The sequence below is a fragment of the Centroberyx gerrardi genome, chromosome 2 (genome assembly GCF_048128805.1).
Source record: "Centroberyx gerrardi isolate f3 chromosome 2, fCenGer3.hap1.cur.20231027, whole genome shotgun sequence".
NCBI classification, from domain to species: domain Eukaryota; kingdom Metazoa; phylum Chordata; class Actinopteri; order Beryciformes; family Berycidae; genus Centroberyx; species Centroberyx gerrardi.
The window spans coordinates 36,249,257-36,265,212 of NC_135998.1; the positions used below are offsets into that span (position 1 = coordinate 36,249,257).

At 41.8% G+C, this 15,956-nt stretch overlaps 1 pseudogene across 1 annotated transcript; it reads left to right on the top strand.

Annotated features, from left to right (window-relative positions):
- The first annotated feature begins 85 nt into the window (after positions 1-85).
- LOC144540695 (uncharacterized) lies at positions 86-14,622 on the top strand (annotated as a pseudogene). Its single transcript, XR_013505920.1, has 12 exons — positions 86-194; positions 1,946-2,048; positions 2,161-2,274; positions 2,575-2,688; positions 4,018-4,096; positions 4,284-4,512; positions 4,766-6,584; positions 7,450-7,750; positions 8,941-9,114; positions 12,349-12,522; positions 13,418-13,464; positions 13,709-14,622. The product of XR_013505920.1 is annotated as an uncharacterized LOC144540695 (transcript).
- Positions 14,623-15,956: the final 1,334 nt, after the last annotated feature.

A 15,956-nucleotide genomic window follows, 5' to 3' on the forward strand; every position in this document is an offset into this window, starting at 1 on the left:
CCAACATGTTAGTGTTAGTGTGTTCATGTTCAAATCTCTACTAAAAGTAGAAGTAGTTAGTAATTAGTTGTGTTGCTTTCTGCCTGCAGGTTTGAGGGAAAAAGCTTCAGTTCCCTTTGACTCTCACTAGCAGCCAGCGATGCTAACAGGAGGCTTTCTGACCATTTCTTAACAAAAACACCAGTTAAAATAAGGTTTATCACACTAGTTCAGCATTAATGATGTTGTGGAAACTATCTTTTCATGTCTTATATTTACTTATTTAACCAGGCTGCTTTCACTGACTTGCTGCTTCAAGGCAGACCGGGCCAAGGAAGACAAATATGAAAGATAAAACAATACAGACGTTAAAATACAAGAAATGTCACAGAAAATAAAGTGCAAAGTAAAACAATGTCTTCAAAAGACAGTTAAATCTCAAACAGAAGAGTTTAACTTCCTGTCGCGTGCTCCACCTCGGCAGGAAACGTTTCATTTTGTGTGACGTCAGACAGATTTTAGATCGACACTCTCATTCTCGCTCTGTCATTGAATTTTAAAGCGATATAAATTTCTCCTCCTCCATCATTACATCTGTGTGTGCTGGTCTGCTGTTTAGTTGACTGTAGATGATGTGGTTAATGTCTCCATCTAGTGGACACACAGTAGAACTACATCACCTGATCTGTGATTTCTCTGCCTCAGACCTGGTTTCTGGCCTCAGGTTAGACCGGTTTGGTGTCAGACTGATGTTTCTAGACTTTGATAGTGAAGTTATGAGGAAGTGACAGCAGCCTCAGATCAAATGAACACAGACACCCAGAACTGACGAAGGAGAATAAGCAGCATCTTCTCTGTCAGTGTTTCCTCTACAGATGAAGGCAGAACGTCTCTGGATGTGAATTCACCAGGCAAACATCTTCCAAGGTAACATTACTGTTTGATGAATACACCAGCTGACATTGTATGATGTGACTGTATAGTCGACTGTTGTAAGACAAGCTGCTAAAGTCTTTCAAATCACCTGCTGTTTGCAGATGGCGTTCATAGTGCCATAATATCCAACATTTGTTCCCTTTGTGGCCATAAAGAACATTTTGTTTTATTTGTGACTTTTAGTGGAAGCCTGATAAACTCTAGTTAGGTTGTAATCTCAATTCACTGCATTGGTGAAATATGCAGGAAGTGTCAGAACTAGTGTGACAGCTCAGATACATGTTGTGTTTCTGTTGATACACTGTGTACAAAACACTACAACCTCCACAAAACTGAGGTTCACTCCATTTCACACTAAAACCTTTTGAACCTTTAAAGTCTCAGTCGTCCCCAAGGCTGAAAAATCCTCCTGTCTGTATAAACCTGCTCAGTTCATCTGTTGGAGAGAGCAGGTCTTCCTGCTGTTTTCTACATTCATACATTCAGCTGATGGTTCAATACACAATACTGGGTTCACTGTTTCATATTGTCCCGATAAAATCTGAGTCAGTAAGTAAGTAATCTGAGTCTGATCTCAGTAAAATCTGAATGAAGACAATTACAACTGACAAAATCCATTTTAGTAAAAAAAAACAGTAAAGTATTGATCTGCACAACCAGGGAAATTTCTGACTATAAAAGTAGTATAAAGAGAAACAACTCAGAGCTGTAAAACTATATTTAAGACTCAATCACAACATTTAACAGATACCAGACTGGAGTTTTTTATTGTGATGTGTGCAGCATGTTGCTCGTGTTTCTGTTAGCCAAGGCTCTCTTAATACTTCCAACAGTCTTTGTCTTGTCAGTATTTGTCTTTTTGACGTTTTCTTCATTAACTGGATTCATTTTGTTGAATCCAACACTCAGTGTGTATTTGTCATTTTACTGTCAGGAATGATCCCAACAGCAGAAGTGATATATCCTGTAATGAAACCTTGTTGTAATGAATCAGTCCAGCTAACAGCATGTTGGGTGTGTTTGTGTAAAGGTGTTCGCTCTACTATGAGTCAGTCTGAGGAGAGAGAGGAGGGGCTCCCTCCCTCTAAAACCACTCTGTCTGGGGAACATGACAGCCGGACCAAAGCTAAGAGGTAAGATGAGGATCTCTAACTGTCCATGACTGTTCTCCATCTCAGAGCTCAGCAGTGAAATCATTACAGCATCATTATTCAGAGTAAAAGCTCTGTCTCTGTTGTGTTGAAGCCCAGTCCAGCAGGAGAGACCAGACTCCCCTGAACCCAGCTGTGTGTCCATGAAGAGTGACCGGTCTATGGGTCTATCTATACATTTTAAAGATAAACATTCTTCTGAAACAACGTAAGTCAACATAATGTTACTATATAATGTTAGCTTTAACAAAGCATTATAAAGAACAAATCCCCTCTGAAGAGAGTAAGATATTAACAATAATATGTAACATTGCTCTTGTTTTTTAACCTTTTTCATGTAGAGAAAGTTTGTCAACTACAATAGCAGCTGTTGAGGAAGAGGAGAACGTTTCTCATTCACTCTCCTCTCACAGATTTTCTATCTGGTTCTGGGATTTGAACTGGAGTCAAAATCCTGCTTCACTTCAGGTTCAAACTGCCCTTCTTTTGTCAATCCTGTTTCTATCAGGATCCAGCAGGAGAGACCAGACTCCCCTGAACCCAGCTGTGTGTCCATGAAGAGTGACCGGTCTAAGGTTTGCATTATTAACTCCAAAGATGGACAGCACTCTGCTGAGCAAAGGTAAGAATTTAAAACAGATGAGTTTGTTGTTATCCATCTCTCCTGAGAAGAGGAATCAAGTCATGAGATATAGAATTGGTCCGGCCCTTCATACTCTGTTGATTTAGTTTCCTCTTTCAAAACATTATTTATTTATTATTTATATATTTTGACAGTAAGGTTTGGGACAAAAGGAAATGCCTCTAATGGTTCTGATGTTGTGGAGCTCAGAGTTTAGGTTGGACAGTCTGTCTGCTGTAGGATCTCACCTTCACCGCTCCTGCAAAGAGACACTTGAAGTCCCACGACTAGATGAACGACACATTTCATGTGCTGCTTGAGTTGAGAGTTTTTTCAGGAAAGCTTCGTGAAATGAACGAATGTCTTGAAGAATGACTTGAAGATATACTTAGTGCTACGACCTGCTTTGGGAAAGACACTCCAGAGAAACATTTACAGTGGAGTTCACCTTGTGTTTCTGCCAGGATTCATCATGACAGAACACAACACCTTTAACAACCTGAGTGTGTGTGTGTGTCTGTGTGTGTGTGTGTGTGTGTGTGTGTGTGTGTGTGTGTGTGCATGGGCGCCTAACTTTGTAAATGTGCAAAATCCGAACAGGGTGGGGGGTTTGGGTTAGGGTTAGTTAATTCATTTTGAATATCATAGTTCTTTTTTTCTCTAACACTATCCTTTTGCTTTGGCATCCTACCTGTTGCTCTGCTGTGCTGACACTGCTAACAGTAGCCTATCATCTTCAATAATCTATTGAAAACATCTCACTTTACTAGACAGCTTTCCAAATGTTAAACACAGTTTCAGAGAGAAAGACCAAGACCTTCGGCATTCAGAAAACGACATGGAACGTTAGCCAACCTAAGCTTACTCTCAAAAAAACAACAGTTGTTAGCTAGCTAGATAAATGAAGGCCACAATGTGCATGTGCAATGTTAGCTGTTGTTTCATGGTTCAAACAATTCTGCTGCTGTCACTCCATTCACGACTGCATCGTCCCATCGTCTGTGGTACGCAGTGCAGACAAAGCGCAGGTTGGAATATACCACTTGGGTTGGAAAGGGGGTGCAGCAATCCAAATGCAACTATGCTATCTAACTGCAGACAGAGCAGATATTTTACTTAGATTGAAGATTAAATATTAGATTTTTAAAAAATTTTGACTTTTAAAAGGGGTGAAAAATAGAGGGGCCCTCCTAATTTCCAAGTGGAGGGGCATCTGCCTAACTTGCCTAATGGTGTAGACGCCAGTGTGTGTGTGTGTGTGTGTGTGTGTGTGTGTGTGTGTGTGTGTGTTGATATCTGGAGACCTAATACTTACTGTTTTCTCCACAGAGTCCACCAGGAGAGGTCAGAGGTTTCCAGTGGTCAGTCTGCCCAGGAGCATCAAACAGACCTGGACTCCATATTTATGGTGTGTAAATGTACAACAACACCTTTTACTTCAGCTGCAAAGAAAATGCAAAACAACCATTCTGGTCATTATAGTCTCCATGCTGCACTCTGTAGACCAGCGGGCTTTCAAACCCTGCAAGATGGATTTGATGTTGTGTTCCATGGTTTTAATATGAAACTTTAATCTATGTAATATTCTGTTCCAGCTTCTTGAGGAGAACATTGTCACTTTTGTGAAGAACGAGCTGAAAAGGTTCCACAGGGTTCTGAGTCCAGATTACCCAGAATGCTCAGAGAGGCAGAGGGAGGATGAGGAGGTGGTGGACGGTGAGGAGGAAGAGCAGAGGAGGAGCAGCAGAGAGGCTTTTCTGCAGATCACACTGCACTTCCTGAGGAGAATGAAGCAGGAGGAGCTGGCTGACTCTCTGCAGAGCAGTAAGAGGCTTTTAACAGGTTTAACATGATGGAAAGAGGAAATGGTGGAAAATGAGAGATGTTTACATTTCCAAACTCTGCTGTAAATATGCTGAACACATCTGCATCAGATCTATACAATTCTTCTGGGCTGCACACAGTCAGAACATGTTTGTCCGCTACTGATGAGCTGAATAGATATCATGGAGTGGAAAAATATATACATCCACACTGAAATCCACTCATTGATTTCATTTTTTGTTTGTTCATTCAGAAACTCTTGCTGCATGTCAACATCAACTCAAATCTAATCTGAAGCAGAAGTTTCATTGTGTGTTTGAGGGGATTGCTAAAGCAGGAAACCCAACACTTCTGAAGCAGATCTACACAGAGCTTCACATCACAGAGGGAGGGAGTGAAGAGGTCAATGATGAACATGAGGTCAGACAGATTGAAGCAGCATCCAGGAAACCAGCGAGACCAGAAACAACAATCAAATGTGAAGACATCTTTAAACCCTTACCTGGAAGAGATAAACCAACCAGAACATTGATGACAAAGGGAGTGGCTGGCATTGGGAAAACAGTCTTAACACAGAAGTTCACTCTGGACTGGGCTGAAGACAAAGCCAACCAGGATATACAGTTCACATTTCCATTCACTTTCAGAGAGCTGAATCTGCTGAAAGGGAAAAAGTACAGCTTGGTGGAACTTCTTCATCACTTCTTTACTGAGACCAAAGAAGCAGGAATCTGCAGGTTTGACAAGTTCCAGGTTGTGTTCATCTTTGACGGTCTGGATGAGTGTCGACTTCCTCTAGACTTCCAGAACAACGAGATCCTGACTGATGTTACAGAGTCAACCTCAGTGGATGTGCTGCTGACAAACCTCATCAAGGGGAAACTGCTTCCCTCTGCTCGCCTCTGGATAACCACACGACCTGCAGCGGCCAATCAGATCCCTCCTGAGTGCGTTGACATGGTGACAGAGGTGAGAGGCTTCACTGACCCACAGAAGGAGGAGTACTTCAGGAAGAGATTCAGAGATGAGGAGCAGGCCAGCAGAATCATCTCCCACATCAAGACTTCACGAAGCCTCCACATCATGTGCCACATCCCAGTCTTCTGCTGGATCTCTGCTACAGTTCTGGAGGATCTGTTGAAAACCAGTGAGAGAGGAGACCTGCCCAAGACCCTGACTGAGATGTACATCCACTTCCTGGTGGTTCAGTCCAAACTGCAGAACGTCAAGTATCATGGGAGAGCTGAGACAGATCCACACTGGAATACAGAGAGCAGGAAGATGATTCTCTCTCTGGGAAAACTGGCTTTTGAGCAGCTGGAGAAAGGCAACCTGATCTTCTATGAAGCCGACCTGACAGAGTGTGGCATTGATATCAGAGCAGCCTCAGTGTACTCAGGAGTGTTCACACAGATCTTTAAAGAGGAGTGTGGGCTGTACCAGGTCCAGGACAAGGTGTTCTGCTTTGTCCATCTGAGCATTCAGGAGTTTCTGGCTGCTGTCTACATGTTCCACTGTTACACAAACAGGGAAGAGAAGGTACTGAAGACATTCCTGGGAGACGATAGAAGAGATAGAAGAGAAGGTAGATCTGAAGATGGTGAACAATCCCTGGATGTCTTCCTGATGACAGCCATGTTCAAATCCCTGAAGAGTAAAAATGGCCACCTGGACCTCTTTGTCCGCTTCCTTCATGGCCTCTCACTGGAGTCCAGCCAGAGACTCTTAGGAGGCCTGCTGGGTCAGACAGAGAGCAGACCAGAAAGCATCCAGAGAGCCATCAGCAACCTGAAGAAGATGAACACTGATGATATCTCTCCTGACAGAAGCATCAACATCTTCCACTGTTTGATGGAGATGAACGACCAGTCAGTACATCAGGAGATCCAACAGTTCCTGAAGTCAGACACCAGATCAGAGAAGGAACTCTCTGTGATCCACTGCTCAGCTCTGGCCTACATGCTGCAGATGTCAGAGGAGGTTCTGGATGTGTTGGACCTGGAGGCCTACAACACATCAGTGGAGGGACGATGGAGACTGATCCCAGCTGTGAGGAACTGCAGGAAGGCTCGGTTAGTCCTGATGTGAATATCAACAGTATAGAACAGTGTAGAGCGACCTTCATACCTGACACCATCAGAATTACAATAAAGATCTATAGTTCCTCAAACATACACACTATTAACTGTTGTTCTACATAGCAGTGGTACAGTGTTGGGCGTAACACGTTACAAAGTAATGTGTCACTGTAATCACATTACTTTTTCCTGTAACAGAGTAAAGTCATTACTGTTCCAGGTTCAGTTTCACATTCCAGTTACTGATCTAACAGATCGGTTGTTTCCTGAGTTTCATTCTTTAGTCTAGTTCAACTCTTTATTGGTGTAATATCTATGAAAGATTCCCCTCGTCTTCTCCTGCCTTCAGCTCATGTCAGAAATATCAGAATTACAGAGAGCGACATGAACGAGCCGACAAAGTGGGAAATACGACTCGGAAAGTTGGAATTTAATGCTGTAAGCTCAAAACCTTAAAAGTAACTAAACCCCAACCAAATCTGTGGTGAAGCCGGACTCTAATGGTGTCAGGCTGTTTTACTGAGTTGTTTTACCAGAAGTTGAACTGAACTGCCTGTGGAGCTCAGGCTGAAATCTCTATCATTTTTCATTCTTTTTTTAAACACTTTTTTACAGAAATGCTTTCATATAATTGCATTTATGTATTTTTTTCTGTTTGGTTTCTGATTATATTATACATTAACCACTTTTGGGAAATTTCAAATTCTATAATACAAATTATTGTCCTTAGCATTATTATTATTATTATTATTATTATTAGTAGTAGTAGTAGTAGCAGTATGCTGTATAAGTTTTGATTGGTATGCTAGTCTCAGCTCTGCTTTGATAATCTCTCATTTTACATTAAATCTGTAAACAGACTTTCTGGCTGTGAACTCTCAGAGACCTCAGCTCTGAAGTCCTGGTCTCAGCTCTGAAGTCCTGGTCTCAGCTCTGAAGTCCTGGTCTCAGCTCTGAAGTCCAACCCTCCTTTATTCTTTATTCAGATTGAGGGGCTGCTGGTTGTCAGAGACTCACTGTGAAGTCCTGGTCTCAGCTCTGAAGTCCAACCCCTCCCATCTGAGAGAGCTGGACCTGAGTAACAACAACCTGCAGGATTCAGGACTGAAGCTGCTCTCTGCTGGACTGGAGAGTCCACACTGCAGACTGGAGACTCTCAGGTAAAATCAGTTTACAGTTTTTCTCAGTTGATTCGACACATTTCTCCAAACTAAGATCCGTTCTCTCAAAACAGGATTCCTGAATCTGCAAAGGTCGCCCTGCAGGTTTTACATGAGGATTTGAGTTTTATTGATCCAGCTTCATATACACAGCAGTGAAGCTCAGTGACTGAGAGAAGATCATCCATGCTCTGATATCTTGTCATTAGATTACTGCACCTCTCTCTGTTCCTCTCAGCCATAATTCACTGTCACATCTCCAGCTGCTTCAGAATAGAGCAGCTAGATTTTAACCAGTGGGAAGGTGACATCATCATCTGCCCAGTTTTAACATCTGTCCTCTGGTTACCAGTTAGATAGAGAATTCATATTAAAATGTCACTGAACACATTTAAAGCAGGCTAGTTTTGGTCCTGAATTACACTGTGGAGCTCTTAGTTCCCTGTGAGCTGAGAGCCAGCTGAGATCTTCAGGTCCTCCTGACTTTCCCTCAGTCCAGACTCAACACTGAAGGTGGTTTCACTTTAGTCCTCAGGGCTTCCAGACTGTGGAAAGCCTTCCTGAGGGACTGAGGCTGCAGATTCACTATCATCTTTAAAACTCTTTGTAAAACACACTTTTATTGACTTGCTTTTGTGTCATTTTGTGTAATCTTTTTTGTCTCTCCTCACTTCTTCATCTTGTTTCTCGTGTTTATATTTTATATTATTATTTAAATCCACTTGTTTTTAAAGTATTTCCTAATTTCTATCCACTTTATTTTCTTTTTTATGGCTCGTTGTGCAGCGTAACAAAGCATGTGCCATTTGGTGGATTTATTTATCCAATCACCTTACAGCACCATGTGTGAATACATTGTTAGCATGGGCGGCCCAGTGGGAATCAAACCAGTTTCCCTGTCAGTGTTAGTGCTCCAGTCAGCTCAGTATACAGCACCATGCAAACACACTGGGACCTGCTTTAGACCAGGCCTCATCAATACAGTCTGTCAGTAGAAATAATACAATAATGACATTAAATATAAGGGTCAGTTAGCCTCATCAATACAGTCTGTCAGTAGAAATAATACAATAATGACATTAAATATAAGGGTCAGTTAGCCTCATCAATACAGTCTGTCAGTAGAAATAATACAATAATGACATTAAATATAACAGAGTAACATTTCCACATGTCTTCTTGTCCTTCAGGCTGAGTGTCTGTCAGCTGTCAGAGAGAAGCTGTGGAGCTCTGGCCTCAGGTCTCAGCTCCCAGTCCTCTAGTCTGAGAGAGCTGGACCTGAGTAACAACGACCTGCAGGATTCAGGACTGAAGCTGCTCTCTGCTGGACTGGGGAGTCCACACTGTAGACTGGAGACTCTCAGGTCAGGATCACTGTTACTGTTCAACAGACCGTTTAAATTGTGCTTTACATGCACATTAATGTCAGAGAAAATACCTGAACTGTCATTTTCCTGCTGATGTGGTTTTTGAAAGCAGCTGAGAAACCAACATTCAGCTCTACTTTCTCTCCTCTGAGAGAATATTTCATTATTTCTCTCCTCACTGCCTCTGTTGGTGAAACCTGAAGTAAAGGACTTGTCAGATTCTGTCAAACTGAGTCCAGAACTGAAATGAAAACACAAACCTGATCCTGGGGTCAGCTGTTAATATTGGAGACATATCATATATTATAATATTATAATAACTGATTTCAGAGCAGTTCATTAACGAGAAAATCCAACATGTAACTGTTTTTAAACAAAGAGTTTCCACTGAGAGCTACGATCTGTTTTTCAGAAAACCTGTTCAAAAGCTGCAAAAGCTCAAAATAAACAATAAATAACAAACTATTAGTGCTGGGTGATGAAGCTGAAAATGTTATTACAATAAAAATGTTCATATCAGGCGATGTCGAGTTTTATCACAATATGTAAAATCACTATTTCTGTCGAGTTTAAAGGGTTAATTTTGCTCCTGAATAAAAGTTGAATAGATCAGTCAACTTTCATTTAAAACATTCTTTACTGCCAGAATAAAACTAAAATAAGGATTATAATAATAATAATAATAATAATAATAATGATAATAATAATAAAAAGCGGGAGTGAAATGGTTTTTCAGTCTTATTTTTCAACACTATAACCTCATATAATATTTAAATAAGAATAATGAAACAAAGCAGTGAAGCCGTTCTTCTTCCAGTTTGACCTGAACGCAGCAGAAAACCAGCAGCCAGTGAAGTAAACAAGGAAGTGTGTGAGCAACCTAAAAAATATCAAATGGACTATTATAAGTGAAACATCATAAGTGTTCAGTCGCAGCTGTTTAAAGACGTTTCACTGCAGAGTGTTTCTGTGTTTTCATCACTTTTGGCTCCAGCTGCCGGAGAGTGTGTTTGCTGTGTGTGTGTGTGTGTGTGTGTGTGTGTGTGTGTTGGACAGCAGCGCTCCTGTTTAAAGCAATACTCCACTTAGTTTTAACATGGGGGTTATTCAGCACCTGACCGCCATGAAGACCAGAATATAAACTACTGACCAGGACCAGATGCAGCTGGACCAGTTTGTAGAGTTTGAATGAGGAGAAAACCTCCTGAAAACTGACATTGAACACGTTGGTGAACAGATTCAACAACAGATCCTGCTGGAAGACAATAAAGCAGCAACTGGTCCGCAGTTCCATTGCATTTCTGTTCTTGGTTCACACTAAAATTAGTATTTAAAAATAAAGTAGATCCGGTCTCCCAAACAGGAACTATCTCTCCTACATGGTATCCCTCCGCTGTGTTCTCTTCTGTCAGTAAAGATGCTGTTTGGTTGTAAATAGCAGTACATGTAATCGTAGACTGTTCGGTGCGGTATCCAGTTATTAGATCATATAAGTTGAAAAGAATGTGCAGATCATGTACTTCCTGTAATAATATGGTGAAAACCAACAGGTTTATCAATCAACATACCGGTAAGGAATACACAATAAAATCACTCATCACATGCAACACTACCAATGTTATATATCTTTTCTTTTGTAAATGCAATAAATACTATGTCGCTCAAACCTCACGGAAGCTTAACGTCAGACTTAAGGAACATAGAAGTAGCATCAGGAGAGGAGACATCACTTCCCCAGTTGCCAGACACTTTTTAAATAAAGGACACAGATTGGAGGACTTCAAATGTACAGGCATTGAGAAAGTAAGGTTGAATCGCAGAGGGGGTAACAAGGAAAATGCCTTATTGAAAAGGGAATGTTTCTGGATACATACCTTAAATGCATTGCATCCTAATGGGTTGAACGAGGAATGCAATCTGACGGTGTTTTTATGAATGAACGACTCTTGAGGTCGGGCTCCCGTGTGAATATAGTAGCCGAATGTTGAAACTTAGAGACTGTTGGTATGTCTGATTTATGAACGGCTGACCACCTGATGTCTGCAGAGATCCCATCGTTTTTTGACATATACAGTATATATATTGTTTTCTGATATTTTGCATCATCTTAAAGGGCGACATGGACGACATGTTTTTTGTACACGTTTAACAATGTAAATAACACCAATGCCCCCTGGTGGCGACATCAGGAAGCACATGTTGGAGTTTAGTTTAACACCAGGGACTTACAAAGCAAGACCTTCACATAATGATTCTTATTATGGGGATCAGATCCTTCATGTCAAAATGGTAGAGGTATTTTGAAAGCAGTGTCTGCATGTATGAAATACTTTGAAGCCTCTTATTTTGTTGATTCAATGTTGTAACAAGATCATGTTGAGATGATGACATCACCTGTGTCTTTCCACACACCTGTGACAATTAAGTTTCCCTACATATAGAGGAAAAAGATGAGTTACTATCAGACACTGATGAAAGCCGGAGGGCCGAAAGCGTTCTGTTATGAAATAAAATAAGTGCTTAACAAAGTAACTTTCCATCGTGTGCGACTCCATCCTTTCAACTAAATAGTCGAACCAAACGTCAATTAAAAATCACAGCAGCAGGATCTGCTGTTGAATCTGTTCACCAACGTGTTCAATGGCAGTTTCCATTCAAATGAATGGGAAGTAAAAATCTGAACTACAAACTGGTCCAGCTGCATCTGGTCTTGGTCAGTAGATTATATTCTGCTTTTCAAATCAGTAACTTCATGTTGAAACTAAGTGGAATATTGATTTAACTGAAGCTACGTAAAACTCTACAGTGAAGGAAGTGATGAAATGTTGAATCCATCAATCTTCATGACTAAAACTAGGAAAACAAGGTCCAGGTTGAAAATAACCAGAATTCTGTTTTAAGAGAGAAACTCTGCTGTGATCAATATTATTGAAAATTATCAAGCTGCTTTTATTTTGAAATCGAGGAAAATTGAATCAAGATAATTATCAATATTGTTTTATCACCCAGAACTACAAACTATACATCACTGAAGAAAATGCAACAATATGTTGCTGTGTGTGTGTGTGTGTGTGTGTGTGTCGCTCTCTCTCTCTCTGTGTGTGTGTGTGTCTCTCTCTCTCTCTCTCTGTGTGTGTGTGTGTGTGTGTGTGTGTGTGTGTCTCTCTGTGTGTGTGTGTGTGTGTGTGTGTGTCTCTCTCTCTCTCTCTGTGTGTGTGTGTCTGTGTGTAGGCTGTCAGGCTGTCTGCTCACAGAGGAAGGCTGTGCTTCTCTGGCCTCAGCTCTGAGCTCCAACCCCTCCCATCTGAGAGAGCTGGACCTGAGCTACAATCATCCAGGAGCCTCAGGAGTGAAGCTGCTCTCTGCTGGACTGGAGGATCCACACCGGAGACCGGACTCTCTCAGGTATGGAGAGGCGACGTCCGCTAGAAGGCCGAGAGTCGCGCGCGTTTTCTCCGTCGGACCGGCCGCGTCCGCGCCGCGGCTAAATACGGCCGTCGCTCCTCATTGGAGCTTCGTCCCGTTCGGTTCGCACACGGTTCGATTATTAAGGAGAGCGAAGCTTTCTACGACCGAACTCACTACCTGAAACATTCAGGTGTCGATACTGAACCCGAGAGCGGATTCGGTCGGTCCGAGTAGCGTGAACCGGAACCGGACCGGACAGCCGCTCGTTACGTGACGTCGGGCTCGACGCTCGTTACGTTACGTAACTTTATCATCGTTCATTTGAAAGAGACGGAGGGAAGAGTTGAGACATTCTCACATTTTCTATCAGTCTGTTTCCTCAACACTGCAGTCGCTCCACCAGTTCTGTGTCTTGAGGCCGAATGTTGCGTCTCTTTAAAGTATCAAGTTCATGAGGTGGAAGAAGAGAAACCACGCCGCTGTCGGTGGAGGTTTATTCAAATCTGATGGATAAACTGACGCCTATGGTTACTGGTGTTACTGGTGTCCAGTAAACTGAAAACACAGGCGATGGGAGCCGCCATATTGGTCTGCAGTAAACGTTACTATGGTTACAGACATTATTTACAGGAGTGGAGTGACTCCTGTTACCGTACAGACTCAGTCTGGTCGTTTTACTCCGCTCTGCTCCAGTCTGTACCAACATATGAACATTCACTCTGATTCATAAATTCAGTGTGAACGGAGCTGCTGAGAAGCTGAGGAATATTGTTTAATGTTGAATGGAGGATATGAGTGACGGCGTCTGGAAAATCACTCATATGGAAGGTTATGAAGGTTATTTGTTCATTATCAAAGAGATTATGCTGTCTGACTTTATTTACCCCCCCAGTGTGGACCATGATGCAGTGCGGTGGTTGAAACCAGGTCTGAGGAAGTGTAAGTGTGTATTTAGTTTGATTCATGAAAACAAAGCAGCACATTCAGTTTCTATTTAAATAGAAAGCTCATGTGTGACATCTATTCATTCAAATCCTACTCTGAAGAAAGATGGCTGACAAAATGTGTCATCATGAAACTGAAGAAATGACCAGTCAATCTGTTAATAAATCAACCAATAATAAACACAACAGGTGTATTAGATGAGAAGCTGCTGCTGTATTGAGTCTTGTTCTCTCATCAGATGCCTGTGAACTCACACTGGACCCAAACACAGTGAACAGACACCTCTTCCTGTCTGAAGACAACAGAAAGGTGACGAGGGTGAGAGAGCAGCGGCCATATCCTGATCACCCAGAGAGATTTGACTGCTGGGAACAGCTGCTGTGTAGAAATGGTCTGACTGGTCGCTGTTACTGGGAGGTCGAGAGGGAAGGAAGGGTTCATATAGGAGTGACTTACAGAGGAATCAGTAGGAGAGGAGGAGGTGGAGACTGCTGGCTTGGAGGGAATGAAAAGTCCTGGAGTCTGTCCTGCTATGGTGACACTTACTCTGTCTCTCACAATAACAGACCAACAGACATACCTTCCCTCTCCTCCTCTGACTCTAACAGAGTAGCAGTGTATTTGGACTGGCCTGCTGGCTCTCTGTCCTTCTACACAGTTTCCTCTGACACACTGATCCACATCCACACCTTCCACTCCACATTCACTGAACCACTCTATCCTGCGTTTGGGTTCTGGTTCAGGTCTGGTTCCTCAGTATCTCTTGTCAGATAGAGGAGGGAGAGAGAAACACTCACACTGCTGACCAAAGACAGCTGCTGAGATGATAGTTCACTCTGTACAGGAACACACACACACACACACACACACACACTTTACTAAATAGAGTGTATTGTGTGTGTTGGGTAACTGAACAGGGTTTTAACAACAAGAACATGGACATTTTATTATGAAAATGAAATGAATGAGAAATGAAACCAGACAGAATCAAGTTCTGGTTGTTCATCTTAGAGTCTGTTGTTGATGATTGACAGGTTGAAATATCTTTCTTTAGCAACATTTGGTATTTTATTGTCATCTCATCATTCCAAGCTAAACTTCTATCTAGTTTTCTGTAATTGTTTGTCAGAATTAAAGTTTCTCCTAAATGAACATTGTTTGGTCTTCATCTTTTCCAACAAGCAGTTTCAACTGTGAGAGAGTGAAAGTCTCCTAACGGCCACTAGGGGGCAGATAGACTCTGACTCTGAGGGACAGGGAGGGACCAACACACACACACACACACACACACACACACACACACACACACACACATTTGGCTTGTTAGCCTCATCAGATTAAACATCGCAGGTCGGTGTGAAATGTAACTATAATTACAACTAATCTCATATCTGTTAGGAAACATTTCACCCCATTGAAAATCAATGGAGCAGCCAAACCAATACACACCACTAGAACTGCAGTGCATGTAATAATTCACATTGTTTAGATGGCAGGTTAAGTTAGACTAGAACAGATTCAGCCTCGTCAGTTTAGACCAAAACATGCTGTGGAAAGAAGCTTTAGATTTAATACAGGAACAGAGACATTGATATTTACTGGATCAAACCAGTCCACCTCTCTCTCTCTCTCTCTCTCTCTCTCTCTCTCACTGCCCGCCCTCTCTCTCTCTCCCTCCCCCTCTTGCGGTCTTTCTCTTAGTTTCACTTTCACTTCTCATCGTGTCGCAGATTGTTTTCTCCACCAAAAGGTATTGTAATCATCAGTTTCCATGACAGTTTCCACTGTATTTTCCTTTCCTGACTCTATCAGCAGATCTTGTATGTGACTGTTACCGCCTGCCGTTAGCTTATTTAGACTAGAACAAGAGGAAATCTACAACTCAGCCGTTAAAGGTTTGTCTGTGTGAAAACTGGATGTTTAGCTTCAAAACACAACTCGACGCTCTTCTAACGGGTTTCCAACATGTTAGTGTTAGTGTGTTCATGTTCAAATCTCTACTAAAAGTAGAAGTAGTTAGTAATTAGTTGTGTTGCTTTCTGCCTGCAGGTTTGAGGGAAAAAGCTTCAGTTCCCTTTGACTCTCACTAGCAGCCAGCGATGCTAACAGGAGGCTTTCTGACCATTTCTTAACAAAAACACCAGTTAAAATAAGGTTTATCACACTAGTTCAGCATTAATGATGTTGTGGAAACTATCTTTTCATGTCTTATATTTACTTATTTAACCAGGCTGCTTTCACTGACTTGCTGCTTCAAGGCAGACCGGGCCAAGGAAGACAAATATGAAAGATAAAACAATACAGACGTTAAAATACAAGAAATGTCACAGAAAATAAAGTGCAAAGTAAAACAATGTCTTCAAAAGACAGTTAAATCTCAAACAGAAGAGTTTAACTTCCTGTCGCGTGCTCCACCTCGGCAGGAAACGTTTCATTTTGTGTGACGTCAGACAGATTTTAGATCGACACTCTCATTCTCGCTCTGT